Source organism: Callospermophilus lateralis, unplaced genomic scaffold (assembly GCF_048772815.1).
Source record: "Callospermophilus lateralis isolate mCalLat2 unplaced genomic scaffold, mCalLat2.hap1 Scaffold_93, whole genome shotgun sequence".
Classification (NCBI taxonomy): Eukaryota; Metazoa; Chordata; class Mammalia; order Rodentia; family Sciuridae; genus Callospermophilus; species Callospermophilus lateralis.
This window is the reverse complement of record NW_027517451.1, coordinates 2889907-2907175: the sequence shown is the minus strand read 5'-3', so window position 1 is coordinate 2907175 and position 17269 is coordinate 2889907. Positions and strand designations below refer to the sequence as shown.

The 17269-nt window shown below is 34.4% G+C and overlaps 1 pseudogene; it reads right to left on the bottom strand.

The window, feature by feature from the left end:
* Positions 1–2579: 2579 nt before the first annotated feature.
* Positions 2580–17269, bottom strand: part of LOC143637792 (transport and Golgi organization protein 1 homolog) — a 39701-nt pseudogene continuing 25011 nt past the window's right edge.

Here is a 17269-nt window from a genome sequence, read left to right as displayed (position 1 = left end):
CTATAAAACATGTATATCAAAGTGATAATTTAAAAAAAAAAACCTTTTTTTTGGTTGTAGATGGACACAGTACCTTTATATTTATATGTGGTGCTGAGGATCAAACCCAGTGCCTCACACGCAACCCCAGCCCCTCAAAGTGATCATTTATATGAAGAAACATTTAGCATCCTTCACATAAGAATGCTTTTTTTTAAACCTCTATTTATTTATGTGATGCTGAGGATTAAACCCAGGGCCTTGCCTGTGCTAGGCAAGTACTCTACCACTGAGCCACAACCCCAGCTGCCACCAAAGAATGGGGTTATATGAAAAAAAAGAGGATGCTTTGTATGAATGTCTTTCATCAGCATTAAACAAACTTAAATTGAACATTGTCATCAGCTTAGCTTTAATTCAGACCTGAATGACCAAACCTCCCCTGCCAAAAAAGGTGGTTTTATCTTGAAGCAATTAACACAAAACAATCTGTATCTCACAAATTAGTTGTTTAAATTTACTTTCTAGTGTGGGAGGGGATGAGTCACTGGACAATAATTACAACTATAGCAGTAATACTTTCAGGTTGAAACACTACTGCTTCACAAATGAAATGATTTTAGTAACTATACTCAAACACAATTTGCTGGAGAGGACTTCTAAAACTTTTGAGATACAAAAGTATAATTGAATCAAGGGACAGTATTCTCTCACAATCGGTATATGGGCAGCTACCTTGGGCTTTGCTACAGAAGTGGTACAATCAGATGGATGTAAGGAGAGTCACCTATGGGTGGGTTCAGAACTGCTCAGATAAACTACGTAGAACACGTTATAGCTTACTAATAGAATAAATACAAAAAAGGCTTAGAGGGAAAACTACTGTTGCTTTGAATAAAAAAATAAATCTGCCTTTCCTTGAAAATCTATCTTCCTAGCTGACATCACCTTTATTTAAATTCTATTTTAAAATTAGAAGTTATAGTAACTTCAGCATTGCCTTGTGTCCTGTAGAGGTTGAAAGATACATTCAAAATTGGTGTTTGTGACTTAAATTTTATTTTACATGGTTAAAAATGGCATAAGCTATTATATGATTTTCCTCTTACACACAGCTGCTGCTTCTGATATTAAATGGAGGCTATGTAGATTGAATTCTTCTAACGGACTCAAATTCTTTTTGATTTGAGTCATCTTCAGTAGTTTAGAGATTTTGTTTCACAGAGATTTTGTTTCACACTGAAGCTTTTGCCCCTATTTTGAGAATACTTAGGGGACATAAAAAGAACAATGATATGTTCTAGGTTTCAACAATCCTATTACTTTCTAGAACTTTAAAGAATGGAAGAATATGGTCTAGCAGTAAACAAAAGTACCAGGCTTTTATAATTTTATTTAAATCTTAAACCTCTTAAAATGTACTGTTAAAATTGCTGTAATTAAAATTACAGCTCTGGAGATCTAGTTCTTAGAAACATTGTTTTAAAGACAGTAGTTACCGATTCAGGACTTGCTTTAATTGATTTTTAAATAAAATATATTTGAGTATCTGTAAAAAAAAGAATTTAATTCAGCCCATAGTTGCTGATTAAAGACATTATAAGCCTTAGAGTTTCATTCATTCTTTCTCAGAGGAATATACTTTTCTAATTTTTTTATCATATTTCTTGAAAATCAGTGGCAAGGTATGGGAAAGAGAAGAGTGTGTGTGTACATTTTTTAAAAGAAATTTCCTTATTTTTTATAGACATTACATACCACCCTATATTTTACTGTTATAATGCAATAATGGCAAAAGCAGTAGAACTTCAGGTCAAACAACTCTTGCTACTAATGTAAACTCATTCTCAGAAAACCATTCTCACATGGACAGTGGTTAGAAAAAAGTACATGAATGTGCTACAAAAATAGAGCCACAAGACTTCTCACAAGTATAAGTCCACAGTTGACCAAGGTCCAGCCTCCTTAACAGTGAGCAACAGGAAATATGCTGTCAAGTCACCATCTTCAGTTCTGAGAGTGAGTTTACATGCTTCCCCAATGGCACAAAGTCTCATGACGATCCAATGAATCAACAGACACTTGGGAAATATTAATAAACAATTTTTTATGAACTATTGAAACAAAGAACTTCAGCAAGAAGGAAAATGAAGTTTATGATCTTTGAGTAAACATTTTTAGCATAACAGTCTCTGCGACCAGATATTTAAAGAGAAAAATCAAGCTTATAAAACACCATTTCTCTGTTATCAACTGGAATACACTAAAAATAGGATAATGGAAATAACATGTTCTTAAAGCATTTCCACAGGAAATGTCCATAATTATGACATTCTAAATCATTTAGCAATTGTATATGCTACATTAACTAAAACAAAGGTATTCCTTATTGAACATTTTAAAGTTGGAAGGATACTCTAGTTTAAGTGGGGGATATTTAGGGGGAAAATATTTTGGCTCCAAATGTATACTGCGCCAAGGCAGCTTCATTCTAAAAACATACACCATTTAAAATAAACTTTTATATTTTGAAGCCAATAATCCTTCAACACAATGAATAGTTCATAGTCCACTTTCTGACTAAGTGTCAGAGGTTAATTTTATGGGCCCTGTTTTAAGGCCTGTGAACAGCCCTCACTACTCTGAGAACCGGGTGTAGGTGGAGGTTCATCTTTAAAGCCTGAAGACATTAATTCTTTTGCAGCAGGTGGTGGCCCATAGTCTTGGGGACCATGAGTTGGAGGTGGTAATGGGGCACCAGGAATGAAGTATTCTCTTGGGCCAAATGAGCCTAAAGGTCTAAATGGTGCAGGTCCTGGAAAAAAATCACGAGAGTCAAAAGGCAAATCCCATTGTCAAGGTGGAACACCTGGTGCATATTCTCTGAAGCCTATTGGTGGACGCATACCAGGACCTGGAAAATAAAAAGGAAGTTATGTAAATACCCAGAAATTTCTGAACTTGGGTGATTTCAAGTATGTTAATATAGTCTTTAATTTCTCCCAAGCCTAGAACATCAACTGGTGAACATCCTGACTTGCCAGATGAGGCAAACTGAAATGGAACAAGTTTAGGTTATAGCCTGGCCAACCAGCCATGAAGCAACATATTAAGGATTTAACCATGGCTATACCTAGCTCCAGGCTTATCTTTTTTCTTTCCCTACTATATAATTGCAGAATTATTTCTATCTCACAAGAGCTCCATTTATATTTGGAAGTACTATATTACCATGACAAGATGATAGATTATGAAATAAGAACTTTACTACATCAAAGAAATTTTGATAAAAGGAAATCCCACTATTTATTACTGTATCCATTAAAAATTCATGAAGCATTTCAGCATGGACTTTACACATGCCATCAGAATCAAGGTGCATGCCCTCCTGGAAAAGGCCTTCCACAGCCACCTAATTAAATCAGCAACATTTATTAGGTCACTGTTAAATCCTCCTCTTTAACACTTCCCTCTGACTTTTCTCAAGGTAAGGAGGGTTTGACTTTTCCTTTTCTATATTCTATAACCTACTGCTTATGCTTCCATTATGGGTGATTACAAACTTTATGCTATAGGATTTTCATATCTGTGACAAAATTTTAAGTTATGTCATGTGTCTCATCCACCTTTCCATCTATTGCAGTGCATATCAACATATTTTCAACAAACATCTGCAGAAGTAATATTTCTGGCTTTTCTCAATATAGCCCCTTATCCTTGTCTATGAGATAGCTATTGCCTATCTCAGTATAAGATTATGTAGTGTCCCATATGTCCCAGAAAACTGGAGGAAAAGTTAAAATGTACTCAGCTGTATCCTTTCATTGTTAAAACCTGAGATAGCAACCAACTGTTTTAGCAAGCAATAGAAATGAAAGATGAATGTGATTTATAAGTCAATCACTACTGTTCAGATCATCATACCAAATGGTGGCGGAATTGGCCAAGGCCCAAAAGGCCCACCGAGCTGAAATGGCGGTCCATACCAAAAGGGAGGTGGTGGAGGCCGTCCCATCGGGGGTCCCATAGGGGGGCCCATGAAGGGTACCCCTGAGAAAGGAGGGGGCCCTTTCATAGCCATATTAACCTGCAATTTAAGATTTGAAAGCAGTTAAAAGTGTTAAAATTCCTATGTATTAAGACAAAGTACCAACAGCGATAAAAGCTAAAACCCAAAACAGGCACCTGTCCACAGAACACCATCAGTGCAACAAAACTCTACCCACCCCTCCTGTGTATTCCCATTGACAGCTTACAGAAGTTAGAAGGATTCCACAAGAGGGAGCAGTTTGTTACTGATTATATCTGCACAGGAAAGGGAAAGGCAAGAGGACTGGCAGAGGTTATTAACAGAGGTGATTTCTGACCAGTATGTCATGCTGTATTCACTACAACCTATTTCAAAGGGAGTCCCCCCCTCCCCATCACTTCCCTTTCATCACAATAGCTCATTACTTCCATATTAAGAATGAACAGAATAAAATGAAAAATCTATTCTCTACCCATGTAATAATAGCTACTATTCAGAGTATCTTCAGTAAGTCTTTCATATATTATTCAACCTCTGAGATCTTTAAGTAGACTGTCTTGTTTTAAATAAGAAGGAACAAAAGCAAATGGATTATCATAATTGTTGAAGGCCACACTGCATATTAAAGGGTCTCAATCCCAGGTTTGCCTCCAAGCCATGCTTTTCCCACCTCTACTCCTCTCTAACAATGGGTCTTTGCTCTCTTTTAAATATTCTACTACAAAGGGGTTTGGGGGTCTTATCTAAGCTGCCCTTAGATTGCTCCAGAGATGTATATTCCTGGAATATGTATACACTGGAACTTGAGAAGTATTTTCCAACACAATGCTATATACACAAATTAGGAAGACAAGGCTTTAATATTTACTTTCATTTACTGTACACCATTTGAGATATTTATTTATCATTTCCTATGAGTAGTGGGTTTGAAACTAAACAATTAAAAATTTATTTTATTACAGAGATGCAGAAGACCTACCAGATATAATAACAACACAGTTACAAGAGAATACACTTATGTGAACAAATGAGACCATTGCTTGGGACTGGCTCAAGAGGTCATTTCAGATTATCACTGTTGCACAGAAACAGTATTTCACTTTCAGAAAATCTGATACCAATCTAATTCAAATCACTCAAAATAGGGTTTGCTCAAATGGAGGAATTCTTAAATAGCATTCTTCCAATCAAAAATAAAAATGATGAATTATATAATTTTTAATGAATTTACTCTGCCTTAGAACATTCAACACAAAACACCATATAAAGTTAGAGTGATAACTTTTCACATTCTGTAGTTCATTATAGTTGTACACACTTAAACCATATTTCCAAGTTAAGGAGAAAAGTAAGCTCAATATTGCATGCAGTTTAAAGCAAACAAGATCAGTGTCATGCTCTGAATATCCTTCCCAGAAATGCACAGAATAAAACCCAATTCAGTTCTCAACCTCTAAGTACTTACTCCAACTGGATGCTCAGTCAAAGAAGTAATGGTAGAAACTGAGGGGGTCTCAGGTTCTTGGGGAACAGTTTGCTTTTTAAAAACCAAATGGGATAGTACAAATAGAACACAAAGAAGGATAAAGCAAAGAGCAAGTACTGTAGGAAAGCTACATGTTCTTGCACGACCACGTGATTCACAGTAACTACAGAACTTACCTTGCCCTCATCCGTCACCTTAGCTGGAAAAGAACTTTTGGAGCTGCTGTTCATGTGAGCTGGAACACATCCTGGGTCTGTTAGAGATCAAAGAATGGATTCAGACTTATTCTAACATGAAAAGAATAAAAATCCTGCATCCACAATTACAGATTCTTTGAAATTACTTGGTCTCTTTACCAGAGGCAACGGGTTTCCCAGATGCCTCAGAAGACCATTGAGTACGAGGTAAAGGTCCATCCATTGACCCTTGGGAAAGAAAGATCAGAGCCCTTGTATGTATTTTTCAGAAGAAATAAAGCACTGGTGGACAGGTCAGGGTTCAACAATAACTAGAAAGCAACATTAAAAATGGATTGCCCAGGGGTTGGGGTCATAGCTCAGTTGTAGAGTGTTTGCCTAGCATGTGTGAGGCACTGGGTTTGATTCTCAGCACCACACCATCTACAATTAAAAATATTTTTTTTAAAAAACGGGTTGCCCAATACGTAAATCACAATTTATGAAGAGACTTAAGTAAAATAAAGAACTGCCTTGGGTTGATAGAACAGCAAATTAATACGTACTGGTCCTAAACTTTTAGCTATAGACTTGAAGTATGTGTAGGTTGGCTTTTCTTTAGTCTGTATAACCTGACTTCCAATCTTACCAAGACTACAGTCCTATTTAGAATTGGAAATAAGACTCAGTATTTCATATTGGAAATATGTATGCTACATAAAGTTTAAGGCTACTTTTATAATATTTGGGAAAGGAACACCATAGAGATTTAATTTAAAGATAAAGGTTTACACTTCACAGTGTAAAATTTAAAAGAAAAAAACAATACAGGGACCTCCAGAAAAAAAAATGTTTTCTATTCTAGAACAGATTTTACAGAAATCATTCACTAAGATAAAGTAAGAAATTATCTTCTATATATTGTACAGGCCCAAATTCTATGTTTTCATTAGAATATTCAAAAGGGAAAATAAAACAAAACCTTGAAGCAGTTTACTATAAATCAACATGTGAATGCTCACCAAATCCATTTCTAGGCATATCTCTTTGATTAAGAGTAGCAGAAGGAGGTCTCCCAGCTGGCTCTGCTGTCAGTGGAGGGGAACATTCTCCACCACTCACGGGGGATGGACCAAAAGAGCCATTATGGCTCAGTGGACCTAAAGACAACAATGCCGTGTTACTACTTTAAGGCAGCCTTCTCCCTGACACCAACCCCGACACCTCCCGCTTTAGCAAATCATTCAGATTATTTCATAACCTTTACGCACAGAAATAAAAAGTAATTTACATACATTCTGCACCAAGAAATAAAATAGCTCCTTTTACAAAGGGCCCCCTACCTCTCCGAGGAGGATTTTGTAAATTTGGTCTCCCCGGCATTAGTTTTACAATCACAGGTTCATCTTGCCGCATTGCCATCTTTTGGGTCATTTCCAGTAGTCTTGAATATTGAGAAAGAATGGGCTGAATTATGAAACAGCAATCATAGATAATATCTAGCATAACCTTAAAATACTATAAAACATACAGTAAGACACAAAAATCACATACTTCTGTCTCAAATTAGCAGCTTCCCTTTTCTCTTCAGCTATAGCTCTTTCTGCAGAACGAGCTTTGAGCTATTAAAGAGAAAATATTCAAATTCAGTTGCGGTAGGCTATGCAAAAAATAAAGAAAAGGGGGAAAAAATCTTACCCAATTATCATGAGCTTTCTTCTCATGCGTAGCAATCTGAAAAAGACAACACATTAAAAAAATGTTTTTAGGGACTCATTATAATAGCCTATAATTGTCTGTATTAGATATCAAAGAATTCTGCAACTACAGGACAGTATTAATTACTACCTGGTTTTTAAATGAGCGCTCAGTTTTCTGTAATTCTTCTTCCAACTCTTCAATTCTCCGCCTAAGAATTACAACAATTGAATAAAATTTGAAACATTCTGACCATTTTCCCTTTATTCCATCAGCTATACTTTTAAAGACTTTTATCATACATAAGAAAAACATTTCTATAGTTATATGAATCCAGTGTGATCAAAACTAATACTACAGGCCAGGTGCAATGCCACATGCCAGTAATCCCAATGATTGGGAAGCTGAGGCAGGAGGATCACAAGTTCGCGGTCAGTCTCAGCAATTAAGTGGGAACCTATGCAACTGAGAACCTGTCTCAAAGTAAAAAAAAAAAAGGTCTAAGGATGTAGCTTAGTAGTAAAGCACCAAAAATAAATAAATAAATAAATAAATAAATAAATAAATAAATAAATAAATAAATAAAATAAAAACCTAATACTAATAACTTCTTTATCATTTAATTGCTAGAGATTCTGAATTGATAAATTATAATTTATAATTATAACTTAACTGTTCATCAGTGTGTTCTCAAGTAATTCTGCTAGAAATATCTTCCTCCTTAAAACTTTTTTTCTTTTTTTCAAATTATATCCATAGAAGATTTCCAAGGTCTATCAAATGCCACACTTTTGTGGGTCTTGATATAACACACAGCAAACTGATTTCTTAAAGAATTACTACAACATACAAAACCCCCAGAACTGTTTGCATTGACCAAGTTCCCTATGGTCTTGCCCATTGGGTACAAGTAAATTTTTGTTAACATTTTTCATTTGTTAAGTTGAAATTTATTTTTTCTCCTGTGTGAATTGAATGTGTTCATATCCTCTCGTTATTTATACTTCCATGCTATTTTCTTCTATCTCCATAATGTAAAAAAAAAAAAGATTAAAAAGAAAGCTAACACTAATTCATTAGACATTGACACCCTCCTTTAGAAACTGAACTCACTTGTAATTTTTAACTTCCTGTACAGCGGAAACCACCTTTTCATCTGCAGCTGACAGCTGCTGCTCTTTTTCTAGTCTCTCACATTCTTCTTGACTCAGTTTCCTAAAATAAAGCCAGTTATCAAATCAAAAGTTTCCCTTTGTTAATATCACTTCCCACAATTCTATAAAATGCTTAGGCACATAAAATGGGAATTCAAACCTGCAATTTCATAAATCAAACTCTGGCAAATCACATACATTTTCTAACTTCTCCTCTTAATTCTCTACTTACCAGTAAATAAAATAAATGTGAAAACAACATGTGCCCCAAGGGCAAGTCTCCTGTGTGTAAGATGATAAAAACTCACTTTACTTCAATGTGGAAGATCAGGACTGATCAACCTAACATAATTAAACATATTAGGATAAAGCAGGGGATAATTCTTTTCTCGTTTCTGCCATGGGTAGGACACTAAGTATATCTTTGTCATGGAGGAACTCTTTTCTCAATCCAAGACTGGTACCATAATAAAGATATAGTCAGTCAAAGAAAAAATCTTCTAGAATATGTCTTTTAGCTATGCAATTAACCACAGAACATTTTTCACACTTTAGATATCTATTTCAAAAGAATTGTAAATTAAGCAAAAAGACAAATCTGAGTTTTGATAATGTCTATCAACCAGAAAAAGAAGCCAAACTTACCCACTATCAGAGTATTATCTACTGACAAGTTTTAACTCTGATCATGAAACTCAAGATGTTCATCTACTGACACAAAGGTAGCCACATTTAATGATTTAAAAAATACTATTTTCTGCTATCCTTGTACTACTTTAGCCATAGTTCCAATTCAAAAGATAATTAACTTGAAACTTAATTTTCCATAAATCAGAAGAACTACAGTAAAAAAGGATTACTGATACGAAACAGAAAAAGGGGATTATATATTCTTATATAGCTTCTCATTTAATTCTTCAGCAAGTATTTTATGAGTGGCTATAATATACTAGTTACCTTGTAAGATGCTAAAGAATAAAAGAGCTCACTGTTTCAGGTATAAATGATGCCTAAATGAATATAATAATTTTCCCCACTGGCTTAAGAAGGAATATGGAGAAAACTGAATCTTGAAGAAAAGAGAGAATTTTGTTTCCAATTATCAAAGAGTTAGTCTGAGAGCACTAAGAACAATCCAAACATCTTTATAAGAATATAAAATTGTGTTTGAAGGGATCCAAGCTAAAAAGTCAGTGAAGATATATGTATGTGGCCAAGATCCATTAAAAAAAGGAATCTCAGAATTACAAGTAAGGCTGGCACTTTAAGGTACTTTTCTCCTATTGAAGATAACACAAAGATATGAGTCTGAACCAAGCCTTCATTAAATTCCTGGGCTTACAGGAAAAAAGAGGCTACCAATAAAGGGACCCTTAATAAAAACCCTAGCCTTTGAGTTTAGATTAGAAAGTACTGCACACTTAAGTGATGAACAGGCAAAAAATCCAAAAGGAACAATACTGAAACATTGAAAAGACAAGTCATTTTTGAATTATCTTAATTGCTAAGTTTAAAGTGGCAATCTTACTAAAGTAACCTCAACACTTTTCTATAAGAAGATAACTTCGTCTCATCTATAATTATCACAACAATGTTGGCCAATCAAAACTGACCAGGCACTCCATAAGACAAAATTCTGTGAGAAAAAATCCCACAGAAAAGGAAACCAGCTAATGGGGTTATCCACACATGTTTTAAAATCACTGTGCTTTATATAGTCAAAAAGTAAAGTCAAGATTATGAATTTCAGGGCTGGGAATATAGTTTAGTTGGTAGAGTGCTGCCTTGCATGCACAAGGCTCTGGGTTCAAACCCCAGCACCACAAAAGAGGAAAAAAAAGATTATGAATTTTGTCAAAGGATTAGAAACTATAAAACCAAGAAATAGTTGGGTGTGGTGACCTACCTACAGTCGAAGATACTCAGGAGGCAGAGGCAGAATTATGAGATTAAAGATAGCTTGGAAAGCAGTAAGACCCTAGTCCCTTATGAGAAAGAGCAAGGAGTCTGGGGAGGTAGCTCAATAGTAGAGCACATGGCTCAAGGTCCTGGGTTTGAGCTGTAGTACTGAAATAGGACTGGGGTTGTGGCTCAGTGGTGAAGCACGGGCCCCACATGTGTGGGGCAATGGGATCAGTCCTCAACACCACATAAAATAAATAAAATATTGTGTCGGGCTGGGGATGTGGCTCAAGCGGTAGCGTGCTTGCCTGGCATGCGTGCAGCCTGGATTCAATCCTCAGCACCCCATACAAACAAAGATGTTGTGTCTGCCAAAAACTAAAAAATAAATATTAAAATTCTCTTTCTCTCTCTCTTAAAAAAATCCTATAAAAAATAAAATATTGTGTCCATCTACAACTAAAATAATATTTTAAACCCTGAATTTTTTAAAATCCTAAACTCAATGAATGATTTTAGCAGCAGATTTGGGAAGTAAAATAAATCCTAGCGCTTTTAACACAGGTCAGAAGAAAATATCCAGAAGAAGTAAACCAAGAATGTAGGAGGCAGGAGAAATCAAATTCTAATATGCATTATTATAATCAGAAGAGAGAATGAGGTAAAATCAACATTTAGAAAAAGACTCGAAAATTCAAGAAGTGTTTAATGGTCCCAAGCAACATAACTGCAAGAGGAAAAGTGGGTGGGGTGGGGAAAACTACACCTAGGCACTTCCCAATACAACTGTTAAAAAAACAGAGAAAGGACTACAGAAACTAGGGGAGGGATAAGACCAAACAACAATGATAATGGACTCCTTAAAGAAAAAATTTAAAACAGATGGTAATTAATTGGATATTTTTAAATTGCTAAAACTAAGTAACAGTCAAAATTCAGTAGCCAAAAGAAAGATTCTTTAAAAATGGAAACTGGTTTTAACTCTAATCATGAAGTTCATGTCATAATAACCTAATACAGATTATAAAGGTAGCAATATTTAGTGAATAAAATACTATTCTGTTTATCCTTGTACTACCTTTGATACAATAATCAAATCTATCATTAAAGGACAATGTTCAAATAGAATGAAAGTAATTTCAAATAAGAAACCAACAGTGTAGAATGCAGAACTACAGAAACTTTAAATATGTGTATAAATTGAATGAATGTCTTGTGAAGTTAACAGTATATGAAGTACTAACATACAATGCCACAACAGTTATCTGATTCAGGAGCTACTTAAAGCCCATAAAAAAATAATAAACCTATTAATCTATGTCAGGTTTTTATTAAATCCAGAATATATACCATGGCCTTTAAATTATGAGAAGATGAATAAAATTATAATTATATAATTATAATTCCATTATAATTTATGATTACATCGAGCTTATACAGGGGATGAGGAAAATAATTAAAAATATTTAAACTATTAGAAAGATACAAGGAAGAAAAAAAGAACAGGTCATCAAATAGAAAGCACATTCTTCATAAACCACAGGCACATATTGACATGGACAGACTTATATTTTAGAAAGTCCACTCAAGCGGCTATAGAGAAAACTACTAAGAATTTAAAATAAGCTATATACAAATATAAAAAATGGAGAATGAAGACAGATGATCTAGGTTAGAAACAGAAAAGATGACAGAGGCATGAACTAACATAGTACCTGAGGATGAGTAAAAAGAGTACAAACCACAGATGATGACTGAATGAATTTTGGAGGAGTTGAGAAAAATAGTGCTACAATTTAATTGCATTACAAAGAAAATTAATTGCCATTTAGGTCATTCAGATTACTAGTAGGGACAGAGAAAACAAGTGTTCTTTTAAAAAAAAAGTGATAAAATGAGAAATGTTTCTTTGAAACAGGCCAAGAATTTAGAACTGGCCTGAACAAAAATTTGAGATTCTAAAAAGGTCGCTTGGAGATCACAGAATTTTAGAAAAGTTAATGGAAAGGTTTCAATATTTAATGCATTAATTAGGCAGCAGAAGTCAAAATACCTAAAAATAGTTAGGTCTGTAAGAAGGTCTGTCTTTGCTTTACAAGATATATATATATATATATATAGATAGATATAGATAGATAGATATATATATAGATAGATATAGATAGATAGATATATGCCAAAGAGTAAAATCAGGTGCAAACAAATAAAATCTGACACAACCTATTTTTAGAGAATTCAAGTATTTTGTGGATTAAAAACTTCAAATGAACTTTCAAAAATAACTAGCTCCACACTGAGAAGATTAATATATAAATACATACTACAAACAAGTACTTCTGTAATCATAACTCCTAAGGTCCTTGCCACAGTTCAATTTTGTGTGAACATCTGAGATATTCAAGTACAAAACTTGTACCATCAATAAGTAAATATTATTCCTTTTTGAAGTTTTTATTCTACTAAAACATGTCATTCCAAAATCACTCAGTATTTTTAAAGGTCCAGAGTTAGAGATACAAGTTCAAAACATTAGAATTACATAACTGATCACAATGAAAGGTAATTAAAATAAATAGGGGGATCATAGAAAGGGTCTAGAACTTTGAGAGGTATTTCCACATCAGTGACTGTTAATACCATTTTACCACTTCCTGCCTTCATATGAATTTGACAATTGATTACGATGTCCTCACAGCCTTAGTTTATGTTTCCAACTACCTCAGGACTCTTAAGACTGACGATGGAAAGAAAAATGCAACTTACAGGAAACAAAACACAAAGGAAAAAAGACAAATCTCTACTTATTACAACTAGAAGAAATTGTAAATAATCTTAAGAAAAGATAAAATTATCTATTAGTTTACACAGTGATAACAATAACAAACAATGAAAATCTTACTTTTGTATTGCCATCTCATCTTTCTGGTAGAGTTCATTTAAAATCTCCACTTTCTGCCTTAGAGTTTTGCATTCCTCTTCCAGTCCAACTTTAGAAGACTGTAGTGAATTGCAGTCACCTTCTTCTAATTTCTTTATTTGGTCTGTAAAGGATAAAACAGCTTATCTCTATATGTGTACAAGGACTTAAGAACTTGTTTGAGGGAGTAGTGCCAAGAAAAGTAAGAAGCATGAAAGCAAGAAGCCATTCTTTATCTTTCCAATAAAATTTTAAGTCTTTCCAACATGGCAATTTCTTCTCAAGAAGAACCCACCTTCTAGATTACATTTTGTGGACATCGAGGCTCTTAGCTTAGGTTGTAAAAGTTTTAGATCCTCTTCAACTACTGATATTGTAGTTTGTGTCTAAAAATTGCAGAAAAGAGAGGTATTCTCAAAAGTGAGGCACAGGAAGGATTCACAGGCACTATGGGACTCTTACAAAGAACTATACCCGAGAGACATCCATCATCTGCTTAATTTGATCTTTGATCTTCTCATTCCGATCACCTAAAAAACATAAGACTTTAGCTTTTTCTTTCCTTACTTTTAACTCTATATTCTCCTAACTTCCCCAAACTAAATAATGATTGTGTTCAAACACCAGAAGAAAAAAAAAATCAATTAAATAACTAAACTGATTAGACTAGTGACTTTTAATTAAGAGAATTGCAAGCTTAGATTTAAAAAAAAAAAGAGAGAGAGGTGAATTTCAGGCGGGGGTTGTGGCTCAGTGGTAGAGTGCTCACCTAGTATGTGTGAGGCACCGAGTTTGATCCTCAGCATAAAAATAAATAAAAGTACTGTGTCTGTCTTAAAAACAAAACAAAAAAAGGTAAATTTCTAGTTTGCACAACTAAAATGTTATCTATGCTATTCTTGTAAGATAAAAGCTTTCTTCTCTCTCAGATCTATCTTCACCTGGGCAAGTAAGTGTCTTATTTAGAAAGATTCAATCCTCTATTTTCTCCCTGAATCTACTACCAGGTGTGGTTTGAAATACTTGCTATGTAAGCAATATCCAACTTGGGAGAAAACATCTGGAAATATTTTCCTCATCAGTAAACACTGTTACACTCCCTCTCTCTAGCTTTCTGATAGTCTCTAGCCTCTGTTCTCACAGCCTTAGTTTATGGTTCCAACTACCTCCGGACTCTTAAGACTGACTGTGGACCTTAAAACCATAGAGCCATAGAGATGATGATTATCAAAATCAACTATCATCTGCATAAGTTAAGAAACAAATTTCTCTTACTGTACAATGTTCAATACTCTAAGTATTGTATAGGATGTGACTATTATAGCTTCAGTGTACTTACTAGTTTTCAATGGGATAGAAAAAGTCAGTGTTCTTCACATGCCTATTGCTACATTATACCCCAGCAACCCACCTCTGCCAATGCAACAGACATATCTATAGATCCAGTGATATGTGTCTACAACCCTGAAGCTTAAGAAGAAAATCAGCCAGCTGAAAAGTGGCATCTGTATAAATACTTAATTAAAGACAGGAAAGCAAAAAAAGGATTCAACCTCCCTGAGACTGATCTTACCTGCTACCTCTCCGTTGGTTAATTCATCTGACTCATCTTCTCTATTTTGATCCTCAGATTCAGATTCACATTGTAACCGATTCAACTGTGTGATATAATTAGTCAAAGCCTAGAAAAGAAGCAAAAGGTTGGAAGACTCTCGATTTTAATTCAGAAGATTTCAGGAGAATTCATGAGATGAAACATGTATTTGGAGTATAAACTTACATTAATAGTATTATCTTTGTGATTAAGAGCTACAAGTAAATCTTTCTGGGACTTCTCAAATGATTTGATTTGTTCACTGAGTTCAGCATGTGATGTACTCCAGTCTTTGACTTCTTGCTGCAACTGAAAAGTCAAAACACATGAATTCCTGTGGGTTAGGGAGGGGTTTCTGCACTGGATACATCAGGACTACAAGACTTAGACAAAGAAATAGAGAACCATACTCCTCGGTGGCCTGCCTCAATCGAGGGGGTTGAGACCTTGGTTAAGGAAGAGGGCCGAGTGGCCCCAACTCTCACAGCTGCAGAAAGAACATCAGAGCTCTCAGGAAGTTGACCCTGTTTATTTCATTCCCAAGAAAACTGCTGCCAATTCAAATAATTTACCTCCAGCAGGAATGGCTGGGCACATATGACTGTCTCCTAAATTTAGATTCCTTATCATGTAATCTTCCCTTGGCCAGTGAATCAGTAACTACTCAAAAGAGGATCATAAAATACTTAATTTTCTCATTTAAAAAGTTTCATTGAGGCTATACAAGTTAATAACTGATTGACATTTGATAAGAAAAGCAATAATCCAAAAATCCAAAACAGATGGAGAACATATATATGCACTCAATTTAGGGAGCATGTTTAAACTTTGCATATCTAGAAAAGGTCCTACATGAATATTCCTTACCTCAGAAACAGATCCAAGAAAGATACAAGATAATGATATTCCCTTCTCTAGTTTACATTATGCATGACATCAAATTTTCTTTACCTGCTCTTTCGTCTTCGTAAGCATGGTATTTTTTTCCTGAAGCTGACAGCATTCCAACTTCACCTTCTCTTCACGAAGCTTAGCTTCATTAAAGACAATTTGAAGCTAATGCAAAACACTAGAGTTAGTGAATTAATTCCAAAGAAAAAACAAAGTTATACTTTCCCAAACCAGACATCATATAGTTCTCATTTTTTGCACATTTTAGCACACTTCAAATTTTTGGTCTGCAACAAAACTAAGATGTAGAATTAATATCCCATTATGCCAACTATCCCATTAGCAAGAGTTGGCAGCTTTACCTCTGAAAATTCAGAAGTATTCACTGAAATGACATCTTTAAGCTTCTCTATAGATTTCTTATTTTCCATTATCTGCCAGGTGAAAACAGAACACAAAATATGCATTAGGATCTCAGTAGAAATAGTGATATATGTGTGTGTGTGTGTGTGTGTGTGTGTGTATGTGTGTATGTGTGTGTGTGTGTACACACATATATATACTAAAAAAGATAAACACAACAAAATATTTGTCAAGCCATCCCATTACATTTCAGGTAAATGCAGGGGATCCAGCTTTGGACTAAGCAAAAAATCAAGAACTGAAAGAGATGAGGAAAAATGAAGTCATAAATATTTCATGGCATCCACAACCTTACTGTTTATGAGATAACCAGAAAAAAAGGTCAAAGTATAGAAAATCATAATGCAATAATAAAATGTTTTAAAGCATAGAAAATTAATTAATTACTGTTTCAAATAAACCAGTTCAAATTAGTAATTTTTTTTCTAGTGATTTAGAAAAAAATTTCCCAAGATAATTTTTAAAATTTTCTTATCTGAAGTAAAAAATGATAAAATTTAAGGGAGAATAGACTAATCTCACATACAGAAGAATTCCAAAAAATTTATAAAGATATTCGCTCCTTAAGGAAGTGGACATAACTCCGCAATCTTTGTTTGCAATGCCTGGGATTGAATCCTGAGCCTCATGCATGCTAGGCAAGTGCTCTACCATGAGCTGCATCCTGAGCTCGTAACTCTTCATACTTTAACTGTGGGCTGTGCATGGTAACTTCCAAAGAACATAATATGAAAAGGATTGGAAAGAATTTTTACAGTGGAGAAATCTGATAAATACTACCTCAGCTAGGTGATCAAGCTTACTTGGGGGTAGGATATTTCAGAACACACTCTCTACTATCTTTTGCAACTTTTATGTAATTACAGAAACTTATAGAAATTGAAAATAAAATATGTAAGTAAATTTTTTTTAAGTACAGAAAATTTATTAATTCATTACTCTTTCAAGTAAAAAGTAAACAAATACTGTTCAATTGGACAATAGTTTTTTAGTTGATCTGCATGTTTCCAAGGGCAGAG